Genomic DNA, 12,857 nt, shown 5'->3' on the forward strand with positions numbered 1-12,857 from the left:
AAGTGAACAGAGAACCGTTAATAAAGAGCAGGGGTGCCAACCAGAAAGGGAGATAGATGTGTCATTTCCTAACAGAGGTCTGGTCAGGCATAGACAGGCTTATCTTCCCCTGTGCCACCTAAAATGGGAAAAAGAGTTGGGAAAAGGGAAAGCATTAGTCAAGTCGAGGACAGTCGACTGTTGAAAGAGTGGAGAGGATCCTGCAGGTGCTCTGGGCTGGATTTACTTGCACTATTTATTCAAGAAGGTCACCCATGTGTGCAGCAACAGTTGTCAAGTGGCCCCTAGTGGTCCAGTGGGGGAAAAGATAGGGTAGAAGGGACTGAGCTGGAGCCAGATCAGGTGACTATGCAATACAGAGTAGCCCTAACCAGACCCTTCCAAAGAATTCAAAATCTTGGTGCCTGCCACACAAATCACTTCATCACCTCTTTGCGTTGGCCTGAGAAGCAGCATAGCCAACAAAAGGTATTTAAGTTCAAGAGGTATTTGCCTCCCCTCCACCTCCATTCCCTGTTTTTGTCATCTCTAAGGGAAGGGAATAGCTTTAAGGCTGCTTTGAAGTTTTTAATGCACTCGAAAGTTATGGAATTTGCTCAAGATTCCTTTAAGAGCCTGAAGGGTGTTCACTATAACATAGTTGAAAGCAATGATTACAAAACAAAACCACATCACATTTATGCTCCACCAAGAAGAGAGTCTTTAAAATAAACCAGTTATGTGCACATACCCTTTAATTCTGCAGTTCCGCAGTTAGGAATTGAGACTACAGGTAGAGTAGCTAATGTGTGACAAATTAGATGGAAAAGAATGGTATTTGAAATAGCAAAAGCCTAAGTAAAAACAGTAAGAAATTAAAAAAAAAAAACTGGAAAAAATGTAATTCCATCAGGAGGATACTGGTTAAATAAATTGTTTCATAATCACATATTTAAAAACAATAAAGATAATGAGGTAGAACTGTGTGTGTTGACAGCTCCAAGATTTTTTATTAAAAAAATTTTTTATTGAAAAAAGGTACGGGGTAACACAATGCACACAAATCTTTAAAAATAGAAACTGCTCATACAACAGAAATATTCAAGAGTACACATATATATTAATATATAAATTTAGAACATTGCTGGAAGGATCCCTAAGAAACTTGAGAGTAGTTTTCATTAGAAAGCATGACAGTAAAATTTTTCACTTTGCACTTACACCTTAGGTGCTGTTTAAATTTGTTACTAAGGGAAGGTGTTTTTTTTAATATTTATTTTTTTAGGTGTAGTTGGACACAATGCCTTTATTTTATTTACTTATTTTTATGTGGTGCTGAGGATCCAACCCAGGGCTTCGCATGTGGTAGGTGAGCCCTCTACTGCTGAGCTATAACCCCAGCCCCGGAAAGTGGGGTTTTATAAAAATAAAAAGAAAGTAAATAGGTTGCATACATCAATTGATGTTACTGAATCCTGTGTTTAAAAATGATTAAAATGGTAAGTGTTATGTGTGCCTATTCATAATAAGAAAGTAAATAAATGCACACATATTTTATTTTTTTAAAGTTTTTTTTTAGGAGCTGGGATTGTGGCTCAGAGGTACAGCATTCTCCTGGCATGTGTGAGGCACTGGGTTTGATCCTCAACACCACATAAACATAAAATAAAGACATTGTGTCCACCTAAAACTAAAAAATAAATATTAAAAAAAACAATTTTTTTTTTTAGTTGTAGATGGACCTTTATTTTATTTATTTATTTTTATGTGGTGCTGAGGATCCAATCCAGTGCCTCACGCATGCTAGGCAAATGCTCTATTACTGAGCTACAGCCCAGGTCCTGTACATGTATTTTAAATAGAAGAAATGTCAAAAGGAGAAGGAATTGCAGGAAGAGTGAGTGGCTCAGAGTGGGAGCAGCTCCTGGATGGCAGTAAAAACATGCTCAACACCTTGTCCTGTGACTCTCACCAAAGGCTACTGCGGAGGAGGACTACCTAGGCTTTTATGGGGGATCCAGAAAGGAGCCAGGACATGCATATTTGTCTGGAATAAGTTGGGAAGGGAAACCTGGCAATTATTTATTTCCATCTGAGTTGGGATTAGACTCTGTACTGTTGTGTGAAATTAAAGAGCAGGAAGATTTATTGGGCAGTGTGACCAGTTTTCTTCCTGAGTAACCAAGGATTTGATTTGTACAAGATCCTAGGTAAAACCTGGGCTGGATTATTGGTGGTTGAGAAACTGTCCCAGACTCATGAACTTCTAGAATACCAGCGCTGAAAATGACCTGGAGTATGTCCTTCTTTTACTTGGAAATACTAGAACCAGGGAATTTCTTGGATTGATCCACATCACATGAATGCTAAGTGACTAAACCAGGATTATAATTGAGGTATCCAGGCCCCTGGAAAAAAACACTGTTTTTCTTTTGAAAACAGATGTTGAGCACTCATAACTTAACTATCTTCATGCATTTTTTTCCTCTATGTTAGTGGCCCACCTGTTCTTCAGAAGTGAGGGTCTGGTTATAGGTCAGTATTCTTTATACATTGTACAATTTTAATTGGTGATATGGTATCTAGAATATTCATGCCTGTATTGCATTTGTGAGATTAACCTAAATAAGGTTTAGTACTACCATATTTCACCAACTCCATGACACATATTTTTTCATGTTTCAACATCTCTAAACACAGGGTGTAGCTGACAGTTGCTGCTGGCCTGGCTGAGGTCACAGCACACTCGTCATTGCCTGTACCTATGTAAACCCATCTGAAACTGTCCATTGACACCTGCTGGCAACAGCAAGAAAGTACGGTATCAAAACTTGCCAAGGCAATATCAGCAGTTTTGGAAAAAAAAAAATCTCAGAGACAATAATGAAACTTTCTTTTAGAAAAGGTCATATTACCAGTGCTTTTGATGATACAGAGAGCAATATTGTATGGAAAAATACTGACATTACCAGCTTTGACCCGAAAAGTGATTCAGGAGAGCTTGTCTCTGAGTATAAAGATATTTTCTTTCATTATTTTAAAAAAAGGAATGCATGAGAATGATAGATGATTGGAACAAATTTTTAAAAATAAGCCCAAAACAGTGCCTTCAATAAATTTAGAATAAAAATAAAATCTAACTGCTAGCTGGGTGCGGTGGCGCACACCTGTAATCCCAGCAGTTTGGGAGGCTGAGGCAAAGGGATTGTGAGTTCCAAGCCAGCATCAGCAATTCAGCAAGGCCCTAAGCAACTTGGCAAGACCCTGTCTGTAAATAACATATAAAAAGGGTCAAGGATATGGCTTAGTGATCAAGCGCCCTTGGATTCAATACCCAATACCTAAAAAAAAAAAAAAAAAAAAAAAAATCTAACTGCTAGAAAGTTACTTTAGTAATAGTACATTTTAAAAAATAAAATAAAGTTTTCATGTTAAATCAAGGGAGATTACAGAGAGTCCCACTTTTTTTCTTGTCCTTGACCATTTGAAATAACATTAAGAGTTTATTAAAGGTCCGCCTAACATTCATCTGTGAACCCATGTAGTTCTGGGATCTTTTCCAATGCAAGATTTTAAAGAACCATTCCACATTTTTCTATGGCAATAGGTTTATTTTTATTTTCTTTACTCCAGGGTCCATTTTAATAGTTTTTATTTTTACTAGGAAATTACCACTTTTCTTTAGGATTCCAGTTTGTTGACAGGTTTCTCTTTAATCACTCCTCTGTTGTGGTCTTCTAAAAAATTCTTCGTTTTGTCTATTTTTTCTTATTTTTTTTTTCCTTCATCCTGCCAGATCTCATACTCTTTTGCAAAGGGCTTTTGTATTTACTCGCGCTTTTTTCCCTTAGAGTTTCAGAATCTTATCAGGATATTGCTAGGGGTCTGAGTGTTCATTGATCTGGCCTCACAACTTGGAAAGCCCTTTTCAGTGTAGACTCACGTATTTCTTCGTACAAGAAAATTTCTCCTTTTACATGTTTAATTTTTGCCTTTCCTTCATATATGCTTTTTCTCCGCCCAAATGTCTTAATATAGTATGCTAAGCCTATTGCATCTACCCTTGAGTCTTCTGTCTTTTCTCTTATTATCTTTGCTTCTGTGCTTTGAAATATTTTCTCCATTTGATCTTTTAGCCCACTGATATGGGTCTCAACAGTGATTATCCTCTTCTTTCATTCATATACAAAATTAAGTGGCAAAATCTTTTCCTTTCCTTTTCTCTTGCTCTCCCTTAAGAAATATTGTTATTTCCTTTGTCGGCTTGGAAGGGCTGGGGGCTTGTTGTGGATCCCAGAACTCATAAATGTGGAGGATGGCAGCATAATCTCCGCTCCTCAGTCCATTGTGTGGAGATAAGCTGCCCACAAGTCTTCTGAAGCAGCGAGGAAGCCACCTGCTCACTGGTCTTTTTGATTTCTCAGCTTCAGAGGAAGGGAGGACATTTTGCCCCATTCAGTTCCTTCTTGTCCTTTTGTGACCCACAGAGAAGCCACATATTCATGTGAGGGGACTGAAATTGACTTTTATCCTTAGGATTCACAAGATCTCTGAGAGCCCAGTTTTTCCTGGTTTAGTGGCTTGTTCTTGCTTTGTAGGGGTGTGTGTAGGGGGGAGGGTGCAGGGGATATCCTGTTATCCTTTCTCTCCTCTGTGACTCATAGAGCCCACAGACTCATTTGCTTTCACTCATCCATAGGCCTGAGCTACCATTTGACTACAGATTGGAGTCACTATTTGTAGGGAAACCAATTTTACTCAAATTGTCATCTTGGTATTTAAGTTCTCAACTACTTGCTAACCATTGGAAGACAGGACTACCTCTGTGCCCTCCATATCCAATTCTGTGACCCCATACATCATTATCATAACAAAGAAGGAAGGAAAGAAGTGGAAGAGGTGGGAGAATAGAATGAGAAATAAAAGAAGGCAAGCAAGATAACAGTGCTAAAAATCTTCAGTGTGTTGCTGTCTTTTTTTTTTTCGTGTTTTATTCATTTTTTATTAATTGATTAGTTTTTAAATACATGACAGCAGAATGCATTACAATTCTTATTACACATATAGAGCACAATTTTTCATATCTCTGGTTGTATACAAAAATATGTTCACACCAATTCATGTCTTCATAAATGTACTTGGGTAATAATGTTTATCACATTCCACCATCATTGCTAACCCCCTGCACCCTCCCTTCTCTTCCCACCCCTCTGCCCTATCTAGAGATGTTGCTGTCTTTTGACGATGGGTTTCAGTATCAAGGGATTTCCTGAAATCAGCATCTTCATCTAGCATGACCTTCTCACCTTCCTCCCTGCTCAATTTTATGAGGGTGTTTACTTATGAGGCCTGTACCTCTGGATCTGTTGGTACATGAGTGATTGCCTAATCCTGTCTCAGGAGAGAGGGAGAGAGAGAGAGGGAGGGAGAGAGAGAGAGGGAGAGGGAGAGGGAGAGGGGGAAATGCTTTTAGATGCTTGGCTACCTGGAACTAAAGGGTACATACAGGAAAATCACTCTTACCAGGGTGATAAGCTTATTAATGACAAGCAGATACCTTCAAACCTTGATATAAGAGACATCTGCTTATGTCAGATCAACGACATGGCTTTTGTTCTGAGATGGCTTTGTCCCTATATCTCTCAAAGGAGAAAAAAAGCAATCCTATAACACAGTGGGCCCAGTGTCACCATTTACTCCTTTGTGAGTCATGCCATCAGATGAAAGCGCATTCTGCTTTCTGTGTCCAATGACTGAACTTCAGTCTTAGTTGTGTATATGTGTATATTTATTTACATGCATATGTGAGACCACATAAGGGTTTTTGTTTATTTGAATGTAAGTATTGATTTGCCCCAATCAATTCCTCTCTTTAATATAACCTTAAAGATATTATATTATTTGAGAGTTCTTATATTTGAGAGGATGAGTAAGAGAGTTGAATCTTCTCTTTGGGATACATTTATAATTAATGTGTACATATATTTATATGGCAATTGACATGTCAGATGCATACAAAAACCTCACTGTGGCTCAGGTATTAATCAGCAATCTTCCTCACTGAAGCAATTAGAAAGAATTTAGCCAACAGTGTCTGAAAAGTAGTTTATCCTTCTTCCTTCCTCCTGAATATGTCAAGTTCTTTGTCTACACTAGTCTGGCTGCTTCTTAGTGTCAAGGTTTAAAGCTTCAGTCAAGAACTCTCTTTTTTCAATTTTTCACAGTTTGATGTCCAATCCTTGTATTATTGTATATGTGTCTCAATGGCATAGAGCTATGATTCTGTTTTCCCTTCCTAATAGGTGTTGCACAAACACTTACAAGGTGGGAAATGTGGGAAGTGTGACTCCTGGGCGCATTAATTTTGTAGATGTGGGAAGAGTTTTGGATTGGGAAGAAATAAGGAAAGGAAGGAAGAATAAACATTCTGGAGCCAGAAAAAGGTAGAAAAACAATATAATAGGTGGCACAAATATACATGTGTGCACATGGACATTTACATACATACTCACAGGACAATATACTTTCTCTTATTAGTTCCTTTGTGCCTCACTGCTGGCATAAGTAATTTAAAAGTTGCCAGCCTATTTTATCTGGCTGGCATAAATGACAAGAACACTGGGGAATGCTTCCTCCAGTGACAACTGTTAAACTTCAGATTTGCAAGAGAAATAAAATCTTCTCTGGAGTATTTAAATACAGATGCAAACTCTGATGGGTGGGTTTCATGAAGTGGTGTGATGATGTCTTCCCAAAATTTCACAGCTAAACCTTTGATTCTGTGATTACTTGAAACTAGAGAAATTACTATAACATCCCAGGGTCAAAAATGTAATTATAATTATGCCACATCTTTAAGCCATAGGCATCTATTAATCATCTGATTCATTCTTATCCATTGGTCAACTACTCACATGCCTTTCTTTTATGAGACGCTGCCCTCAGCAGAAATGAAAAACTAAGATTATTTGTTTCAAAGCTGTTCATTGACATCTGTCATCCATTACACCAACCCCTTGGAAGTGATATAAAGGGTAGAATTTTAATTGCGCATCAGGGGGAAAGTTCTCATTATCCTACTAACTGCCCCTGGCTGTGTGTGTATTGGTTTAGCAGGAAAGATTAAAAGACCTAAAAAGAGATGACTAAAAAGGGTGTGATGAGTGATACAAGAGTTTACAGATATTTGAGAGTTACAAAAATAGAAAGGAGATACTGAGCATAGACAATTGTAGACTAGTAAAATTTGAAAGAACCTTGGAGATCATTTTTCAAGGTTGCAAAGAGGTTAAAATTAACAATAAATCCTAACATTGCAAAAGCTATCCAACTGTAAAATAAGTTTAAGTTCCAAGAAGTTAAACTTATTTCACATACCTTTATTTATTTTAAAACTTCCAAAGCAACATTTTAAACTCAGTCTTTATTTGAAGGGAAAATATGTCCATAATCACATTTAAGAATATTTTATTTTCCATAGAGTCCCCTTGATGGCAGAACAAATTTTCTTTTCCACTTAACCTTTCACATATTTATAAATATCTCAAGATTGCATTATTATTCAGTTTTCAATAGAAAAAGAATTATAGTCTCATAGTGTTATGGATTGGATATGAGATGTCTTCCAAAAGTTCCTGTGCTAATGAAGGAAAATTCAGAAGAAATATGATTAGATTATGAGAGCTGTAACCTAATCAGGGCATCCTAGCTTGAGTGGACTAACATAGTGGTAACTGTAGGCAGGTGGGGTGAGGCTGGAGGAGGTAGGTCACTGGGGGAATTCCCTGGAAGGGTTTAACTATCCTGTAGCCCCCTCTTCTCTGTCTCTATTTCCTGGCCTTCATGAACAGGGTGGCACACCTCTATCATGTTCTTTCCCCATCATAGCCCCTGAATAATGGAGTCTTCCAACAGTGAACTAAACCTCTGAAACCATGAGCCAAATAAATTTTTCCTCCTCTAAGTTGTTCTTCTTAGATAATTTGGTCACAGTGATGAAAAGCTAACTAACACAGAAATTGGTACTGAGAGTAGGTTTGTTGCTGTGACTAATCTGACCATGTGCTTCAGAAGCCTTTGGAACTAGATTCCAAGAGGAGTTTTGTAAAAGTTTGAATTTTCAAGGTGAAGACTTAGAATGTTGTAAGCAGAGTTTAATATGTAATTCTGGTGGGAGCTCAGAGAACCAGAATGCCCACAGGAATGTGGAGAGTAAAGACTCATGAGGTTTCAGAGGGAAATGAGGACTCTATTGGGGATTGAACAGAGAACACATGTGTTACACATTGCAAAAAACACAAAACAACAACAACAAAAAAACTTGTCTACATTTGCCCATGTCCTGAGACATTGTGTGAAGCTGAATTTAAAAGTGATATACTAATTTATCTGGAGGAGGAAATTTCAAGACAACACAGCATTCAGGAGGTAGCATGGATATTGTTATCAGCATTTAGCTAGGTTTACTATGGAGCAGAAAAGAGAAGGATTTCCAATTTTAGTTTGTTTAAATTTTAATAAAACTAAAAGAAGACTTAAGGAAGGAATTAAGAGAAAAGATATAGGAAATGAAAAAACATTTCAATAAAGAGAGATTCTGAAAAAGAACCAAATAGAAACCCTACAAATGAAAGACACAATAAACTAAATTAAAAATTCAGTTGAAGTATCACTAATAGATTAGAACACATAGAAGAGATGTTTTGTTTTGGGGTCTAAAAGAGAAAGTATATAATCTTTAAAAGAAAGTTAACTTTAAAGGAAAGATGATAAGAGACCATGACCAGAATATACAAGAATTTCGGATAACAGTAAGAGACCAAATATAAGAATCATTGGCATAAAAGAAGGCATTGAAATGTTTAAAGGAATGCTCAAACTTTTTGATGAAATAAGATAGGAGAATACCTTAGGAACAAGAAAGAAATACAAATAAAAGTTGCATTTAGACTTCCAAATAGGAAAAATAAAAAAAATATCCTTACCAAAATACATCATAACTAAATCTCTAAGATACAGAATGAGGATAGAATTTTAAAAGCTGTAAGAGAAAAACAGCAGGTCACATTTACAGGTAAGCAATTAGAATTTCTCTGATCTCTCATCCCAGACTCTAAAGGCTAGGAGGACTTGGAATAATATTTATCAAGACCTGAAAGATAACAGATGCCAAACAATATTGCTATATCCAACAAAGCTATCCTTTCAAACTGAACATGAGTTGACCTTCCATGATAAGCAGAAACTAGAAGAATTTATAACCACTAAGCCAGCACTACAGAACATAAGGCATATTATATGCAGAAGAAATGAAAAACAAACATCAGAACCAGAAAATATATAAATCTCACTAGAAGAAAAGAGGAAATCAAGTCTAAGTAAACATTAGAAATAAATCAAAATGGCAGGAAACAAAGATCAACTTCCATAATAATACTGAATATAAATGATCTCAACTCTTCAATCAGAAGACAGAGATTGGCAGAGTGGATTTAAAAAGACCCAATCCTGTTGTTTACAAGAGACTCACCTTACAGGCAAAAGCATACACAGGTTGAAGGTGAAAAAGATATACCATGCAAATGGAGAGTAGCTATTCTCATGTCTGACAAAGTAGTCTTCAAGACAAAATTAACTAGAAGAGACAAGGAATGTCACTTCGTACTGGTTAAGGTAATCATCCAACAGTAAGATATAATGACTATAAATATTTATTCCCCAAATGTTGGTGCACCTATGTATATAAACAAACCCTCCTCAATAAAAAGACTCTAATAGGCCCCAATACAATAGTGGTGGGGCTCCCCAAGCCCCTTGAAAAGAACATTTTGCTGCATTGTGCCTCAGATACTGAACATGGAGTTACAGACCTGTTTGCCCAGCTGAGTTTTGGTCCCATTTCCTCCTTTTTATGTTCCTATTCCTTCCTTTTGGAATGGGACTCTATATTCTGTGCTATTGTATATTGGATACATGTAACTTGCTTTTGATTTGTATATGGGTTCACAAATGAGAGTTTGCCTTGAGTCTCAAAGGAGACTTTGAACTTGGACTTTGGGGCAATGTTGAAACTGTTAACACCATGGGGACCCTTGGAAATGAACTAAATGCAGTTTTCATTGTGAGATGGACATGAGCTTTTAGGGGCCAAAGGCAGAATATTATGGTTTGGATATGAGGTATCCCCAAAAGCTCCTGTGTTAATGCACGAATCTTCAAAAGTGAAATGATTAGGTTGGTAGTTGTAACCTAATCAGAACAAATCCTAGTTTGATGAAATTATTAAGTGTTAACTGTAGGGAGATAGGGTATGGCTGAAGCAGGTAGGCACTGGGGTTTGCCCTGGAAGAGTTTATCTGTCCTGCAGCTCCTCCCTACCCCACTTCCTGGCTGCCATGAACAGAATGGGGCTCCCCAACTATGCCCTTCCTCCATGATGTTTTGCCTCACCTTGGGCCCAGAACAATGGAATTAGTAGTCTATGGACTAAACCTCTGAAACCAAGAGTCCATACTAAACTCTTCCTCCTCTGTTTTGTTCTTCTCAAGTATTCTGTTCACAGCAATGAAAAGCTGACTAACACACATAGCTAGATCTAAAACAAAACAGAACAACAACAACCAAAAAAAAAAAAAAAACTAAGGTAGAAATTAGGCATAGTACTTCAAAAAATTTGCAGTTGAAGTTTTCTTACTGTCTCTTTTCATGGGAATTGTCATCCTCAAAGCAGATATCTATTTTTTTCCCCTGGGAATGTCAGTGTTAGTCACTTTTGCTTATGTTGGCCTGTGTTCACCTGCAGTCAAAATAACTAGTGCATGACTTGAGAAGATTTTCCTCATCCATGGCAAGTTTCCTGGCTTGTGGCTGTATCCTGAAATACTTGACCAAGATGTCTTTTCATGAATGTTTCTGGCCAGACTGATCTGTTTGCAGCTTTTGTTTTTTCACTTTGCCTTAGTTGCTGTGGCTTCAATATGGCCAACCCACTTGAAATGTACTACCTTACACCTTCAAAACATTTTGTTCATTAAAAAAGTGGCTAACAGGGAATCCCAGGATACTGGATTTGTAATAAGTGCCTGGTCTAAAGTAGGCATTAAATAAAAAAATAAAAAAAAAGATAGATGAATGGATTCTAGCCCCAGCTGTCAGTATTAATCTAAGAAAATTTTAGCAAGTCACTTCCATCATTTCTGAATATATAAGAAGTATCTTAGTCCACCAACTTCAAGTTTCTTTAAGGGGCATTTCACTAAAGCACTGATTATCACCCTCTCTGGGCAACTAAGTCACCCAGGAGAGTGCCTTCAACTAGGGATACCAAGAATTCACCGTTAGAGATGAGGTTTAAATTTGTCCAGGGATAGGACCCATGAACCTGCATATTTTGAAAGTTCCTTGGTTGATTGTAAGCAAGTTGATTGCATCAAGTTTGAGAACTGTCCAAAGGAAATCTTTTTCCTCCCTGTGGGAGAAAAGATCAATCCACCTGTCTAGGTAGCCAAAGTATGAACTGGTCCAAGGTTTCTCCACTGTGCAGCACTAGGGGTTTAAGTAGTGACCTGTTTTCCTTTGGATTGGCCTATCTAAAGTGGTATGTTCCAATCAGCCTTGGGAATATGATCTATGGGTTAGCTCAGTCTGTGCAGAAACATGTGAGTTTGGTTACATTCAGTTTAAGAGGAGGAATATGAGCTCAATTCTGATTTGATAAGTGGATACCTTGATCCCTACCTCAATGTTAATTTCTTATCTGATTTCAGATTCAGGGAGTAAGGGGAAAAAGAGAGAAAACTTTGATTAAGCACACCAACAAATGTCACCAAATCTGTTCCTACCTCAGTGTCACAGAATTAAATAATGTAAATTATTAAATATGCTTCATAAATGTAGATAACTACCCAGACGTTTACTCTTATCTGAAGCCTCCCATCAGATCTAAAACTGATTACACCGAGGAGATACACTGCTGACAACATCATTTCAAAGCTGGCAGACCAGTTATAGTGCAATACTAATACTGTTTCTGATTTCCAGTCAGGGCACATTAAATAAAAGAAGCAGCATTCTATAGTGCAAAGTATTGAAGTAGAAGTCCAGAAGCTTGGATTGAGACTTGGCCACATCTCTCAACTAATTTCAGACTTCTAAGTCTTCTTCTAGCTCTGATCTGGGAAATGCTGATGTATTGCTCATGAAACTAGAAGCAAGTGGTAGGATGGATGGATACATCCAAGTCAAACACACCTCCTGAAAAGTGTTGATTTCTATTTGGTATCTAGAAAGTTATATTAAGTCATTGAAGAATAAAATTTCCTTCTAATATTAGTTCTAAGAACTGGGTGGGTCAGATAATAGCTTTATGCTCAGGAAAGCTAAGAGATCAGAGTTCATTCTGTGTTTATTCTCATCTCTCCAATTTCTGGATCGTTTTTTGCCAAGAAGCCTTCCTATACCCTAACCAGGGACGGGCTGAGCTTTCTTCATCTCATCAAATTTGAAATATTAGTAGTTTGGTAAAGAATGTGTACTTCCTATCCACTGTTTACCCCAACTCATAATCAACCACAATATTTTCCCATATTCTAGAAAAATGTCAAATATTCTAAGGTCACCATAATAATGGTACTAAAGAACCACCAATATGAATTGTTATAATATCATTGTTACTACTGTATTACTCTGTGTGCAGATTGTGTGATTCCGGACCAATGCAAGATGTAACTGACCCTAGTAAGCAAGATGATCTTGCCAATTTCTTATTCAAGCATATATTCCTATCTACTAAGACTGTGAAGGCAGACAGAACTCTAGTAGATAGGACCTGGCCTAATTCATCTTTTATCCCTTGCATAAAGAATAAGTGCTAACAGATG

This window comes from Marmota monax, unplaced genomic scaffold (genome assembly GCF_021218885.2).
Source record: "Marmota monax isolate L192 unplaced genomic scaffold, Marmota_monax_Labrador192_F-V1.1 WCK01_AAM20220418_F8-fsc00052, whole genome shotgun sequence".
NCBI lineage: Eukaryota > Metazoa > Chordata > Mammalia > Rodentia > Sciuridae > Marmota > Marmota monax.